Genomic DNA, 13,652 nt, shown 5'->3' on the forward strand with positions numbered 1-13,652 from the left:
CAGCCGGCCCTCCTCTGCCGGCAGAACAGGATCCAGCGTCCCTTTGAGTTCCGTGCCCCGAGAGCGCAGCTTCTGCAGGAGGACGTGGCTCAGGGAGAGGTGGGGAGCGTGAGGATGGGGAGCGGGTCTCTGCCAGGGGTCGCTCCTTTGTCGGTGTGGGGAGGGAAGTCTTGGGGCTGAAACCGTGTGAAAAGCCTGTCAAGAAAACTGCCAGGCAGCGTGTTCTTGTAGAGATCTCCCAGGAACCCTGATGTTCACTGTTTCACCGTTGAATCCTTGTACCAGTAAGCAGGTAGTGATGTGTACATGACGGATTTGTCCTAGAAAGCAAATTATTTATGTTCCCCTCTAGTGAGGAATTATGTGACCAGTTTTCAAGTGAGTGGCAGGAAGGAACAGCAGCATGTTTTGGTGACAGGACTAGAAGAAAACGTCACCAGGCTTATTTCTTTCACATCTGGTATTAACTTTTAGATGTACCGAACCCCCAGGTCGTGGCTGCACGGTCTGAAAATCCTCTGTTCCTAACTGAAACGAGTGGGAATTTTCAGTAGAAAAACTGCAGAGCTGTGCAAGGCCTTTCCTGCCTCTGGCTCCCTCTGCTTGGAGAAGGCAGGAGCTTTGCCTCTGGCTGCTGAAGGATGTGATTTTTCAAAACTGAGGTTGGAATCTGTCTCTGTCCTCTTATCTGCACCTCACTGGAGAAGGTGGACGCTGTTCCTCAGTAATGAGGTGGCAGTGCTGGCAGGGGGAGTTCATCGAAGAAATATCATCTATTTTCACTGGTAAAAAGAATCTGATTTTTCTTTTTTTAAGATGCTAAACATGACTCTGGCTAAAGGTAAAGTCCATTTACAGAGTCTGTTTTGGATTACTGCTTTTTTTTCCTGAATCCTGTGCTGACTGAGGGTCTTACTGTATAAAAGTTGTCAAATCCTGTCATTTCTCTGTGTTTGTTGTTAGAGATCATGGCACCAGAACCAGCAACTTCCATCATCGACAGGGCCGTCACGATGAGGAAGGAGATGGAAGCCTGGAAAGGGCTCTTGGCCTGGGCACTCCTTAACGTGTCTCTCGCAGGCATGCTGTGTACTGAAATGTGCGTTAATTGTCACACCTGAGTCAAACAAGCAAAGCCTCCTCCTTCCTGTCTCCCTAAATATTTCCTGGGACTGAGTAGTTGCAAAATGCTAACTTCTCTTTTTTCTTTTCCGGACTGGAAATCTCATCAGCTCCTATTACAACACCGCCTGCTGGCCGCTCTGATATCTTGGTGAGTTGCTGCAGCATTTAGATTAGTTTTCAAGGTTCTTTTCTTTTTTTCACTTGTCAGTTTGATTGCTGGAGAAGCAGTCTTTAAACTAGCTTTTTAAAAAAAAAAAAAAAAAAAGCATTTTTTTGTTTGTTTTAAATGTAAAAAAAGATATAGTTTGCTTTCCGCTGTCTCCCTGGAAACTTGGAATTTCATCCGTGTTAGTGACAGGTAAGGAGTGTTAACAGCTCTCTTAGACAGGAAGAACTTACTTGGTGCCTTAAATCTGTTGACCGTGTAGAGGAAGGCTTTGGGGAACACGTCAGATTTTCCTGCTCTGTTGTACCGTGGGCGTGGATGGCATTTCACAAGAATTCAAGTTTGTTTTGGAGGAGCAGACTCTAAGCCAGCTGTATCAAATATGATTAGAGGATGAAGCAGGAGGAGGAGGAAAATCATGAGATGAGTGACAGATGAATTGGCAGATGTTTTTTGAGAAATACTGTGAAACTTCATTGTAGTAGATTTGGAAAACAACTGTCCATCTTTAAAAATTCAATTTTAGCAGTGTCAATTAATCTCAGTACAGAAAGGAAAATTATCTCCAATGGTTCTGGCATAAAAAGGTGAAGAAATCTTGGCTGTTGCCCAAATTGGTACTTACCGACAGCACTAATAACTAGACCTGTTTTGAATGGGCATAAGCCCGTTTTTGCAAACAAGACACTTTGGTTATTCCCCGTGCTCAAGCTACAGTAAAAACTTCTCTGTTTCTTCTAGAACTCGCACTTGCATCTCTGCTCAGCCTGAACGCCGCCTCTGGTTTCTGGGTGTGCTTCAAATACGCAGGGGCACCGACCAGCCTGTCGTGAGTCCTGGCCAGCAGAGCCTGCTGGGGCTGCAGAATGCAGGTGGGTGCAGTCAATATCTCTGGCAATTCTTTTTGAATTCTTTTGTTTTGTTTCCAGACGGTCTCTGTCTCAAGGGCAGGATTCTCTAGCGAAGGGCGCTCTGAATCGCCTCCTCTGACAGGAGCAGTAAACTGAATTACCGCAGCGTATTAAAATTCACCACGTCACGTGACAATTTGTTGAGTGTTTGTGGGAGAACTGGAGGGGAAACAAACACAGGCGGTGGGAAAGGGCAGGATGAGAGCGGCTGCTGAAGGACAGGGAGGGACTTGAACCCTGTGAGGTTGGCCAAGGAGTTTGTGACTTGTCCATGGAAGCAGGAGCCAGGCAGAGAGTGCAGGTCCATATTTAATTTTGATGTCCCACTACTGTCTCGCTGGGTAAGGAGAATGAAAGGAGAGGGACAGACAGAGCTTTGTGTGAAGTCTGAAATGAGCTACTCAGAAATCTTTTGGAGATCAAAGCAAAGTTCTAAAAAGAAGCTGACAAGGCAAATATACCAAAATCGAGATGCTGGCACGGTAGTATTGCGCTCTGCTCGTCTGGCCTAGAAAACGGGGAGCAGACGGTTGTAACGCTGTAACACCAAGGTTTGAGCATCTCCTGTGTTCATTTGCACAGATCAGTTGAGACATTCAGCGGCTCAAGATGCACAGAGTAGGCAGGTAGAGCTGAGCTGATGAAATAGGCGATGGAATAGAGAAACCCCTGGGTTACGCAAGGTGCCTGGTAACACTGAAATCTGAAGCTGCAGGATTGGTGCTGAGGTGTTGTCCTGTGTCTCAGTCTTCTCTTTTTTCCTGTCAGTGACTTGACTGCCGAGTTCTGTAGGGGCCAGATCTTTCTAGCATCCCTTCTTGCATCTTTTCTAAATCGCCTTAAGATAGCGTTGTGCGCGTGTCTAAGCGGGGAGGAGAGTTTGGGGCTGCTGCATCCGCGATGCTCATTCTGTTTTTCCTTCCCGCAGCGGTACAAACACCTCCACCACGTGAGCTGGCGGCACCTTCTCCTCCGCCCCGGGGCCAGAGTGTGCTGAGTTACAGCCCGTCCCGCCGCCCTCGCGCCCGCCCGCAGTTTGGTACCGGTTGTGTCCCGGGGTGCAGCCCCCAAGGACGGGCTCTGCCAAGCGGCAGCGCTTCTTACGTCAGTGCTGGAACCTGCTCCCCGAGCAGCAGCTGCACTCGGGTAAGGACCAGGACAGCTCCCCAGGGTGCAGTTCGGGTCTTCGTTTGGTGCCTGTGCCGCTGAAGGGGAGCGGTAGCCACCGGAGAGTTGTCTATGTGTGTGTTTGCTCCTTTTGCAAAGCGGATCTAAATTTGTCATATTGGGATTTGTCCTTCTTCCCTAGTGCCACTTCCTCGGTTTAGAGCAGCTGGTTTGTTTCAGAACAAAGCAAAGCCAAGCAATCAAAATGTAAGTGCAAAGGAGACCGCAAAAACCCAATCCAGACCCCAAATGAGAGTCTTTTATGTTCATGTCGTTTAGAAATCAAGGTGGAATTCTGTCTTCCTTCTATGACACAACCGTTTGTTTTCCTTTGCCCAAGGTTTCCAGCTCCTCTCCCAGCAGGTCACCATCCCCCCTAGCGCTGGGCCACTGGAGAGCGGCGGGTTAAGGTCTTGTTGCGGCTCTTCCCCCGCTCTGTGTAATTCTGCGGGCGCAGAGGAGGATGTGACAGACCTCAGGGCACTGCACGCCTGCCTTCGGAGAGAGGAACAGAAGCGGCGGAGAGTCCAACTCGGTAAAAACCAAAGTGATTTGATGGGAAAAGCTTGGTCAGGAGAAGGGGGTGCGTTTGTTGGAGATTGGCTTTTACGGATGAGAAAAGTCCCAAAGGATTCCAGTGCAGCCGTACTAGGAGATAGACCTGACTCGTTTGTGGTGATCGCCTGTGACTGGGTAAAGGCGGCTGCTGACTAGTGGAGTCTCCTGCTGAGTGGTTCGGACGTGAGGTGGGACACTGTCGTTTCTACCTGTCTCCGTGGCTTAGGACCTCCAGAACGTTTTCCTCCAAAGTTTTGCTGGGGATGGGCTGGGAACGTGTGCTGAGAGATTGTCTCTGTGGCACCCGTTGGCCGTAGCGGCCCGTGATAAGCTGCCGGGCTCTGTTGCCGTGTGATGAGAGGGATATTTTGTGGAGAAGGCGTTTCAGATGCGGGGGTGAATTACCTGCAGGCAGTTTTTGTCCTGGATAGGGACAGTCGGGGTGCAGTCGGTGTTTCTGCAGACCGACCTCAGTGTCCCTATTCATGGCAGTTCGTGTCCTTGTGTCTGGCCAAAGCCTTCATATCCTGACCTGCTGTGCCTGTGCTGTTGCGTCGAGAACTTCTTGGCAATGACTGTACGTGAGTGTTTAATGAAGGAATCGTTTCAGGGTGTTTGGATTCCAGCTCTCCTTCCAGCAGCCCAGCTTTGGGCAACTGCAGCCGTTCCATCGCCGACTGCGCGCAGGTGCTGAGAAAGTTCCGGTACCAGCTGGCCTGCAGGCCCCGGGCCCCATCACCACACAAGGATGTACCTGACCTGCGCTCGATATGGGCTGCAGAAGAGGTAAATTCCACAGCAAAAGTGGTCAAGGGAGAGAAACGGGTCTGTAAAGTACACAGCTTTGTGCAGAGGTTTGGATTCGAGCTGCATCAGGAATGTGGGAGAGAGAAATCCTCGAGCGCTGAGCTGTCTTCATCCAGCTTGCGAAGCTCGTGGTCACTGTAAATGGCCATTGCAAACTCTGAACTGTAGTGGGAAAAGGATTTCTCCCTTGGAGAGCAAGGCTCACACTGGATACAATCCATTTCTGATCTAAAACTGGAGTTGGAAGGGATTTGTGTGGAACCCCGTGGAACAGCTGAAGGACATAAAGCATAAAGCCTTTACCCTGGCGTCTGAAAGAAGTCTGATGCCAAGGAACGCCATTCCCGTGGCCTCAGTGAAATGGGATCGATTATTTCCTACGTTACCCTGATGAAACTGCCCATTCAGGTACCTCTTCCATCAAGCCCGCAGTTCAGAGCAATTTTATCCTCGTAGAGCAGAGAGCTTCAGACTGACTTTGGGCTCATGGCGGGTGGCTGTAGCGTGACTGGAGAGTGAGCGCGTCCTCCGTGAAGCTGCTGTAGGAGTCCCGTGATCCAGCCAGCAGGTGTATAAGAATTTGGGGAAAAATGCAGTTGGAATGATGTAGTTAGCGTCAGAAACTGTCACAGACCCTACAAACTCTTGGTATTCTCTGAAGTTCTCACACGTAGTTAATGGCCCTTTCCATAGGTCTGGGCACGGGGGACGATGCAGCGCCACCTCCTTGGTCACGTGGATTCCTGGACCACGAAGGTCAGAAACGTCGGTCCCGTCTGGGGCCGAGACGTCCCGTCTCTGTGACGAGGTTTGGTTTTCCTTGCTGGAACTCAGATTTCTAAATTGGTGTTTCTGCAGTATTTCTAGCTCGCTCTCCCGGGCTCAAAGCGTGGAAAATTCCAACCCAAAGGCTGGTTTTTTTCTGACTGTCCCGAGCAGCGTAATAAAAGCAAAAGGAAAAACCTTGGTCTTAGTTAGCAACAGCCCTTGCTGGAGCAGGGCAGAGTGAATTGCACATGGTGGCAAAACAGTCAGTCGAGCTTTGGATTGCCCCTTCACTCACAGAATCTGTCAGGTCTAAAGTTTTGCTTGTGGGTTTTGTGTGGGTTTTTTGGGATTTGGTTTTAAATAAGGGTGGTGTAAAGCAAAGATGAGTATGAGATCCGTGCCAGACTGCTGAGCATCTGTTCCTAAACCCAGGGCCAGCACGCATCAGTTCCCAGCTCCTGTCGCATACAAATCCCCCACGGAGTGTTTATCAGCTTCTTGATTTCCCCAGACCAATGTGAGAGGGAGTGGCCTCATCAAAGTATATATTCCCTGTATGGTGGAGGGCTGTGCTTCATCATACCCCTTGCCTCACGGTTCAGAAAAGCTTCAGAAAGCAAAGCTTTACCTGATACTTTCTAGAGATGTGTTTTCCTGACTCCTTTATTTGAATTTTCTGGTCATTTAGTCCTCTAGTCTTTTAGACCTTTTAGTCCATTTCTATACTGAATTTTCTGGTCTTTTAGAAAGTATTAGAGAGTCACTGAAACTCCGCCTGACTTGATACTCTAATTGAATTCCTTTTGTCCTTGGCTGGCTTCAGTATTTCTGTTGTTAAGCTCCTTTGTGACTGTAACAGTGATGCTGGAGGTGAGGGAGGAGGCTGCCAAATTGAGGGGGTCGGGGTTGCAGAAGCACCTCTGGGGAGCTCGGGAGCAGGCAGCTGCCCCGTGTCAGGCATCAAGCGAGGGGGCAGAAGGGGCTTGGCTGAGCAGGGACCTGCTCGCTGAGCTGCAGAGCAAAAGGAATGGCACCCTCTCTGGGAGCAAGGTCAGGCTTGGCAGGAAGGGGCAGAGCCGTGGCTCGCACACGCGGGGAGGAGAGAGGAGAGGCCGAAGCTCAGTTAGAGCTGGGAGCGGCCAGTGATGTGTCTGACAAGAAGGGATTTTTCAGTAGGATTGTAGCCAGAGGAGCTCTGAAGAAAACATCAGAGTGAGACTTGTTGAGGGTGGTCACCTGACAGAGAGGCGTGGGGGAGACATCGGCCTGTCAGCCCTGCACAGCCCCTGAGCAGCAGCGGGGCTTTGATGAGAAACAGGCCTTGGGGGAGAGATCAGAAACTGCCGAGTTGTGCCGAGGTGTCAGGGAAAAACAAGGGACAGCTGCCACCCCGAGCTGTGGGACAGTGCTGAACTGTGAGGAGTTCCCGCCGCGGGAACAGCGCCTGGGCGAGCAGGGGATCGGTCTGCACAGCGTGTGAGAGTGCTCTGTGCTGGTAGGAGGAAAGGTTGAGAGCTGCCTAATTGCTGATTCGCTAATTATGAAGTAAGAGCTTTAGCGAGAGCATAAGTAGGTACTATTGTAAGAATAAAGGGTCTTTCCTTCTGCACTTCAGTGGAGAGTCCGTGCCTCAGTTGCCACGCGTGGGAGGTTTGACTGAGCAGGGCCGGCCTGCTTGGCAGATCCTCTGGGACTCACGGACCAGGCGGCTTTTGCTAAATGCACGTCCCAGTGTTTGAAAGTTCCACCCCGCATTGCTCTCAGTGCAGTTTCAGCAGTCCATTGTACCGCTCCATTTTCCCAGAGGCTGGTGCAGGATTGGGGATGTGATACACCCCCCAGTGCCACGTTCTTTGGCCCAAGCGTCTGTGAGGCTGTTTTGGAAATGAGTCCCTTTATCTGATTCAATCCTTTTTGGGGTGCCATGTCACCACAAGACTTGCTTCTCAAGACCTAAAATATTGTTCCAGGCAGTGGCATGAGGCACGGCATAAGTTTCCAACCAACCAGTGGCTGCTTCCACCATTGTAAGCACACAGGGTTTGTCGTGCCGAGTTTGTGGGAGCGTGATATAATCAACCTGCCAGGCCTCCCCATATTTATACTTTAGCCATCGTCCCCTGTACCAAAGGGGATTTAACCGTTTGGTTGCTTGATGGCAGCACGTCTCACATTCATGGACCACCTGTGCAATAACATCCATGGTTAAGTCCACCCCTCGGTCACTTGCCCATCTCTGTGTTCCATCTCTGCCCTAATGGCCTGAGGAGTCAAGGGCCCAGCGAGCCAGAAATCGTTCACCCTTATGCTGCCAGTCCAGATCCACTCAAGCCACCTTAATCTTAATCCACCTATTGGTTGTTCCGATGTTCTTCAGTGTCCTGACTCTTGGGTACGTGAGCACCTACACGCTGTACTTTCACAGCCAGGTTCTCTACCCCAGCAGCAGTATCTCGCCCTCACTCAGCAGCCCAGACGGGTTTGCCTCTCGCTGCCCGTGGCTCCGTTCCCGCTGCTGTAACCGCCCCCACAGCGCATTTGCCACCACCCCGAGTCAGTGCAGAGACAGAGCACTGGCCACCTCTCTCGCTCGGCGGCAGCCAAGGCCAGCTGGATGGCTTTCACCTCTGCACACTGACTCGGTAGGCACGGGCCAGGCCCCAGCACGTTGCAGTGAGCTGGGTCTCTCTGCAGTTACCCGGGTGACACCATACCTTTTCCAAATATTTGACTAGTTTTTTGGGATTCTGCACCTGTTTGGGAGTGAAGTTCCAATACACCGGAGGTGGCCACTGTCCTGGGCACTTGCCCGTGCTGTCCCACACCCCCAGCCACTCAGAATTCTCCAGCCTTGGGGTAGATCTCCGGGTGATTCTCTTCAATAGTTGCTTAACCCTGAACAAAGCCTGCACCACGTGTGGGAACACACTGGCTCCCAGCAGTAAGATGACCACGTTAGTTGGATATTCAAAATTCCCCAAATTCTCAAACAGAGTTGTAAGTAGCCTCAGGACTGAGAACTTCATCGTGCCATCGATCAGTGTTACACAGTTCAGCAAAATGAAAATCTTAACCCAGCTCCCATGGGTGCTGAGCAGCAGCAGGGGGACTATATACAGCAAATGAGGAGAGGCAGTTTTAAGGAGCCAAGCGATGGACGTTATGCCCAGCAATTGATAAGCCGATGTAATGAATGCTTTAACCAATGGCTATGACACACTGACCCGATCTGCCGTTATCTCGACCCTTCGAGCCCCACGCTGGGCCCCAAAAAGGACTCTCGTGGTTTGAACTCTGTCAGAGCCAAAGACCACGCAGCCGCTTGCTCACCCTCCCCTTGGGGGAATGGGGGAAGAGAGTGGAGGGACGCAAGGAAAACTCGTAGGTTGAGATAAAAAACCACCAGTTTAGTGACTGTAATAAAACAATAACAGTAATAGAAAGTACAAATGGGTGATGCCCAAGGCGATTGCTCAGCACCCACCGACCGATACCCAGCCCGCTCCCGGCCAGCGCCCCCGACAGAACAGAGATCCTGCCGTCACAACACACAGCCCTGGGGCTGTGCTTCCTCCCAGCTGTAGAAAATTAACTCTACCCCAGCTGAAACCAGGACCCTGTTGTAGCAGATTAAAGCTACTCTGTGAGCGTGGGACAGAACTGGACACGGGCGAGCAAACGCTTCAGGTGACCGCAAAGTGGGGCAGGGCAGTCTGGAGTGTTTCTGTCGGGACCAAAGCAGGTGCTCGGGGGGCTGTGCTGGGGTGTGTGAACGCTCCGGGACGAGCCGGGGGGTGCAGGAAGGTGCTGAGGGGAAATGATGGGGGCCTGGGGACACCCTGAGAGGAGCTGTTGGCCAATGGCGAGCTGGGTCCCTCCCCCTGCAGCGGAACCCTGCCCCACCCGGCCTGGGTGACGCGTCACCGTGACCCCCTTTGTGACACGCTTCTGTGTCTCCCCCGGCACCGTATCTGAGCAGTGCAGCCCCACGGTGTCTGACAACACGGGGAAGGGACAGGGCAGGAGCACAGCGAGGAGACTCCTGAGCACGGCCCACGTCTTTTCCCATCGCTCCCTAAAGCTGAACCCCCCACGGCCCCTCAACCACTTTCCTCCATTTTTGAGGATGGCAGAGAGACCCCCCAGCAGCCCCAGGGTGGTTTGGGAGGAGGTGGGGGCTCCCCAGGAGAGCAGCTCTCTTCCAGAGCCCTGTGAGGTGTCCGTGGTCCAGCCGCTGCAGATGGGTGAGTAGAGGGCTCCGCGGGGCTGGCTCAATGCCGGGACCCCATTTCCTCGGCGTGGGGCCATTTAAAGCTCTTCGCCGCCCGGGAGGCTCGTTGGGAAGGTGGCGTGTCTACTGACTCTCCTTGTTACCTGTAGGCGAGACCCTGCCGGAGGAGGATCCAGAGCTCACAGAGCGCCAACCAAGATGGGATTCTGAGAGCACCTCGTTGCTTTCTTTGCTTGACAGCAGCAACATGACAATGGTAATGAGCTCCCAGGGACCCTTGTCCATGGCATCAGCTTGTGCAGCAAAGGGACCCAGGGACGGTTGAGCTGATCAGCCGTGCAGCACCGTCGGTGTGCTCGGAGTGACACGCCTTCCCCCCATCCCTCCTCCCGTAGGTGTCTGGCGAATACCTCCAGCCTTCTCAGAGGACGGACATTCTCCTCGTGGCCATCGAGGCCTTGACGGCAGACGATGCCAGTGACAGGCAGATGGGCAGTGACATCGTGGACATGGCTGTGAGGGACCCCGCATGCTGGCTGATGGATGTAAGTGCCCCGTGGCTGGATTGTCCTTCCATGTCAAGTCTTGTTCTTCCCTCCTGCCCTAACACAGCTCTCAGGCACCCAAAACCCATTTCAAGGCAGCAGGGAGGGGTGGGAATGGCAGCACCATCCTTACCCATGTCCCCTCCAGGTGCCAAAAGTGATGAGATACATCCACAAAAATGTGGAGCACATCTGCAGGGAGCCAGCCCGCAACAGCCTGGACTCGCTGCTGCTGCTGCTGACCAGCTGGAGCCCCAGGGAGGTGGTCAGGAGCCTTCTGAGGATCTCTCCAGCGTGTGACAGGTACCGGCCCCGACAGCCTTGAGGGCTTGTTTCCATGGGGAGAGTGGCCCAGAGACTCTCTGGCTGCCAGACCACGGAAAACTGCGGGATATCCCCGAGGAGCAGGGCTCTCCATCCCACCACGCTTCCCCCTTCAGCCCGAGCCGGCCCCAGCAGAGCCCCTGTCCCACGGGAACAGAGCCTCACCCCCCTTTGCCTCCCCGGGCACCCCGAAATGAGGGGGTGGGCAGGGCCGGGGTCTGGAGGAGCTGAGGCAGCCCGACTGACCGAGTTGGCTCTGGCTCCGCAGCGCTGCCATGGCCATGTGGGAGGTGCTGATCTCCACGCCCTGGGAGTTATGCACCATCTTGCCGGAGCTGGTCAGCGTGCTGGAGGACTGCCGGGAGCGCAGGGTGTTCAGCTCTGCCGTGGATGACGCCTGCATCTACCCCTTGGCTGTGAGTGACCCACACCCAGCCCCACCGCTCTGCCTTCCTCCTCCTCCTCCTCCTCCTTCCCCTGCTCAGCACCAGCCAGACCCCTGTGCCACACGCTTGGGCCCACCCCACGCTGGTTTGGCCCCACCAAGCCTGTCCCGGCACAGGCAGCGCTCTGCCCTCCCCCCTGCCTGCATCCCCCTGCCCAGCTCCGCAGCCTGGAGACCCCGGGAAGGGGCAGAAACCAGAGTCAAGGCAGTTGCTGGTCCTGGGTCAGAGACGTGGGGACTCGGAGGTGGTTTCAGGGGGAGAGGAGACATTTCCCATGGACCGTGCTGGTGGGGAGGAGGGAGCCCTGCAGCTCTGCTGGTCTCTCACCACTGTCTCCGTTTTAGCTCCTGGTCTGCACCGACATTGATGACAAGGACTTTGCTGCCCTCTACAATGCGCAGAGTTTCCTGAGGCATCCCGGCCCGGTGACGCTCTCGCTGGTGCTCACGGGCCTCATCACACTTTCAGAAACACCCGAAACGGTGAGCGGGGGGTCGGCAAGGGGAGACACACTGGTATCCGGGGCCTGGGGGATGCGGTGGCTTGGCCCCGTCTGGGAGGATGAGGGGTGATGACTCCAAGCACCCTCCCTGCTCTGAGGGGGCTGGGGGGTGCCTGGGGGGGGCCCTTCACTGCTTCACAAGAAGGTGACTGGTGTGTTCCGTACAGGCAAGGAAAATGCTGGTGTTGCTGCCCGACATCATGGAGAACTTGCTGGCAGCCAACGCCGATGTCAGGATGAAGGCCCTGATGCTCTTCATCAACATGATGGGTCACATGAAGAGGGAAGAGGCCAACCTCATCTCTCTGAGGGTTGCAGAGAAGCTCCTGCCCCTCTTTGATGATGTAAGTCTGCCATGGGAGCCTGAGCAGAGGCGATGGGTGAAAGATGGCTGCCCTCCAGTGCGGCCATGCGGGAAGCATTTGGGCAGGGGTCCCCCCCTTGCTCCTCTTGCGTAGCCTTTTGGGGCTCTTCCTCTCCCCGCTCCTCTTCCGTGGCCTTTCAGTGCTCTGGGGCCGTTATGCTGCAGCTGCAGGTCAGGCCGACGGCTCCTGGTTCAGGATCTGATCCCGGAGCAGCTCCTCTCCCCCGGCCACGCTAACGCCCCTGCTCCCCATGGGCGAGGAGCGGCTGGTGCTGAGCTGCCTCTGTCCTCCTCCCTGCCAGGAGTGCAGCCGCGTGCGGGAGCTCTCCATCCGCCTCTTCAAAGACGTGATGAAGACCGCGGTGGGGAGAAACAAGAGAAAAATGGTGAAGACAGCACAGAGGGTCCTGGTCCCACTGTTACTCCGTATGAGCGACCAGGTGGAGAGCGTGGCCAAGGTGCGGTGACCAGCGATTGGTGTCACGGGGAAGGGTGTGCTGACACCACGGGGGTGGCCTGGGCGTGAGGGACAATGGGAATGTGTGTCACCGCAGGGTCCCGCTGCACTGGTCCCAGTGCTGCAGAGCTGGAGGGGGAGGTGGGGACCCCCCGGCCCACAGGAAGGGTCCCTGCAGCCCCAGCACGAGCAGGGCCAGAGAGCCTGGCACAGACAGTTCCCTGCTCAGTCGGAGCCGGCTCCCAGAGCGCGGGATGGCCCCAGCAATGAAGGGGGATCCAATCCCGGGATCACCCCGTGCCCCCAGCTCAAAGCCAGGCCCAGAGCAGGAGGATGCCAGGTCTCCTTCCCTGGGCTCTGGTGCCATCTCCCAGCCTCTGCTTCTCCGCAGGCTTCCCGGGACACCCTCAGCGCCTGTGGAGAGTTCCTGGGCAGGAGGAGGCTCAGATCCACGGCCAAGACATGGCAGACAGACCTGATCGGACAGTGCTTGGTGAGGACACCCCCACACCCCGGGACGGGCTGGACGGGGGCTGCAGCCGTGCCTGGGGGGGCTGTGCTGCTCTGCATCGCCGCCCTGCCCCAGCCCCGCTGCTCCAGCTGCAGCCTCCTTCCCTGCCCTCCAGCACGCAGCCCCCAGGGGCTCTTCTCCAGGAGAGCCCGGCCCAGCTGGGCCCTGGCAGCCGGACGGAGGGGTCTCGGCACCCCCAGCCCCCTCTGCCTGCGGCTCTCTCTGGCCCCCAGCCCCACGGGGCTCCCGGCTGGGAGACGGGAGTCACTGGGAGGGAGCGGGGGTGCTGGCGGGAAGGACTGCTCCGGACGGCTGCGGAGGGTCCGTACCAGCCCCGTGCCCTTGTGCTCCCTCAGATAACGCACAGGAAGAGCAGGGTGGACGAATACCTGCTGCAGAGCCTGCCCTACCTGAAGGACCCTCAGGCCACTGTGCGGGAGGCGGCCGTCAGGTTCATCGGTGAGTCCCCGGGGACCCATTTCTGGCCGCCCGGCCCCAGTTCCCACTGGTGGGCTCGCTGGGGGTCTTGCTGGGTCCCACTGCCCCCTTGCTGGGGCACAGCCCTGCCCAGGGGGAGCAGAGCTCTGACATTACCTCTGTGCCCCAGGTCTTGCTGCGCGGCACCGGAGGACCCTCAGCCAGGAGAGTGTGGGGGACATCTGTGATGGTGAGTAGGGACAGAGCCCGGGCAGGTGCTGCCGTGCCCGGCCCCGCCCCAGGAAAATACTCCAGGGGCAGACGAGCAGTTTCAGGAGGTTTTTTTCAAGAGC

At 55.3% G+C, this 13,652-nt stretch overlaps 1 pseudogene; it reads left to right on the top strand.

The window, feature by feature from the left end:
* Nucleotides 1-968: 968 nt before the first annotated feature.
* On the top strand, nt 969-4,875 carry LOC141954958 (transmembrane protein 209-like; annotated as a pseudogene).
* The last annotated feature ends 8,777 nt before the right edge of the window (nt 4,876-13,652 follow it).

This window comes from Athene noctua, unplaced genomic scaffold, assembly GCF_965140245.1.
Source record: "Athene noctua unplaced genomic scaffold, bAthNoc1.hap1.1 HAP1_HAP1_scaffold_44, whole genome shotgun sequence".
Lineage (NCBI taxonomy): Eukaryota > Metazoa > Chordata > Aves > Strigiformes > Strigidae > Athene > Athene noctua.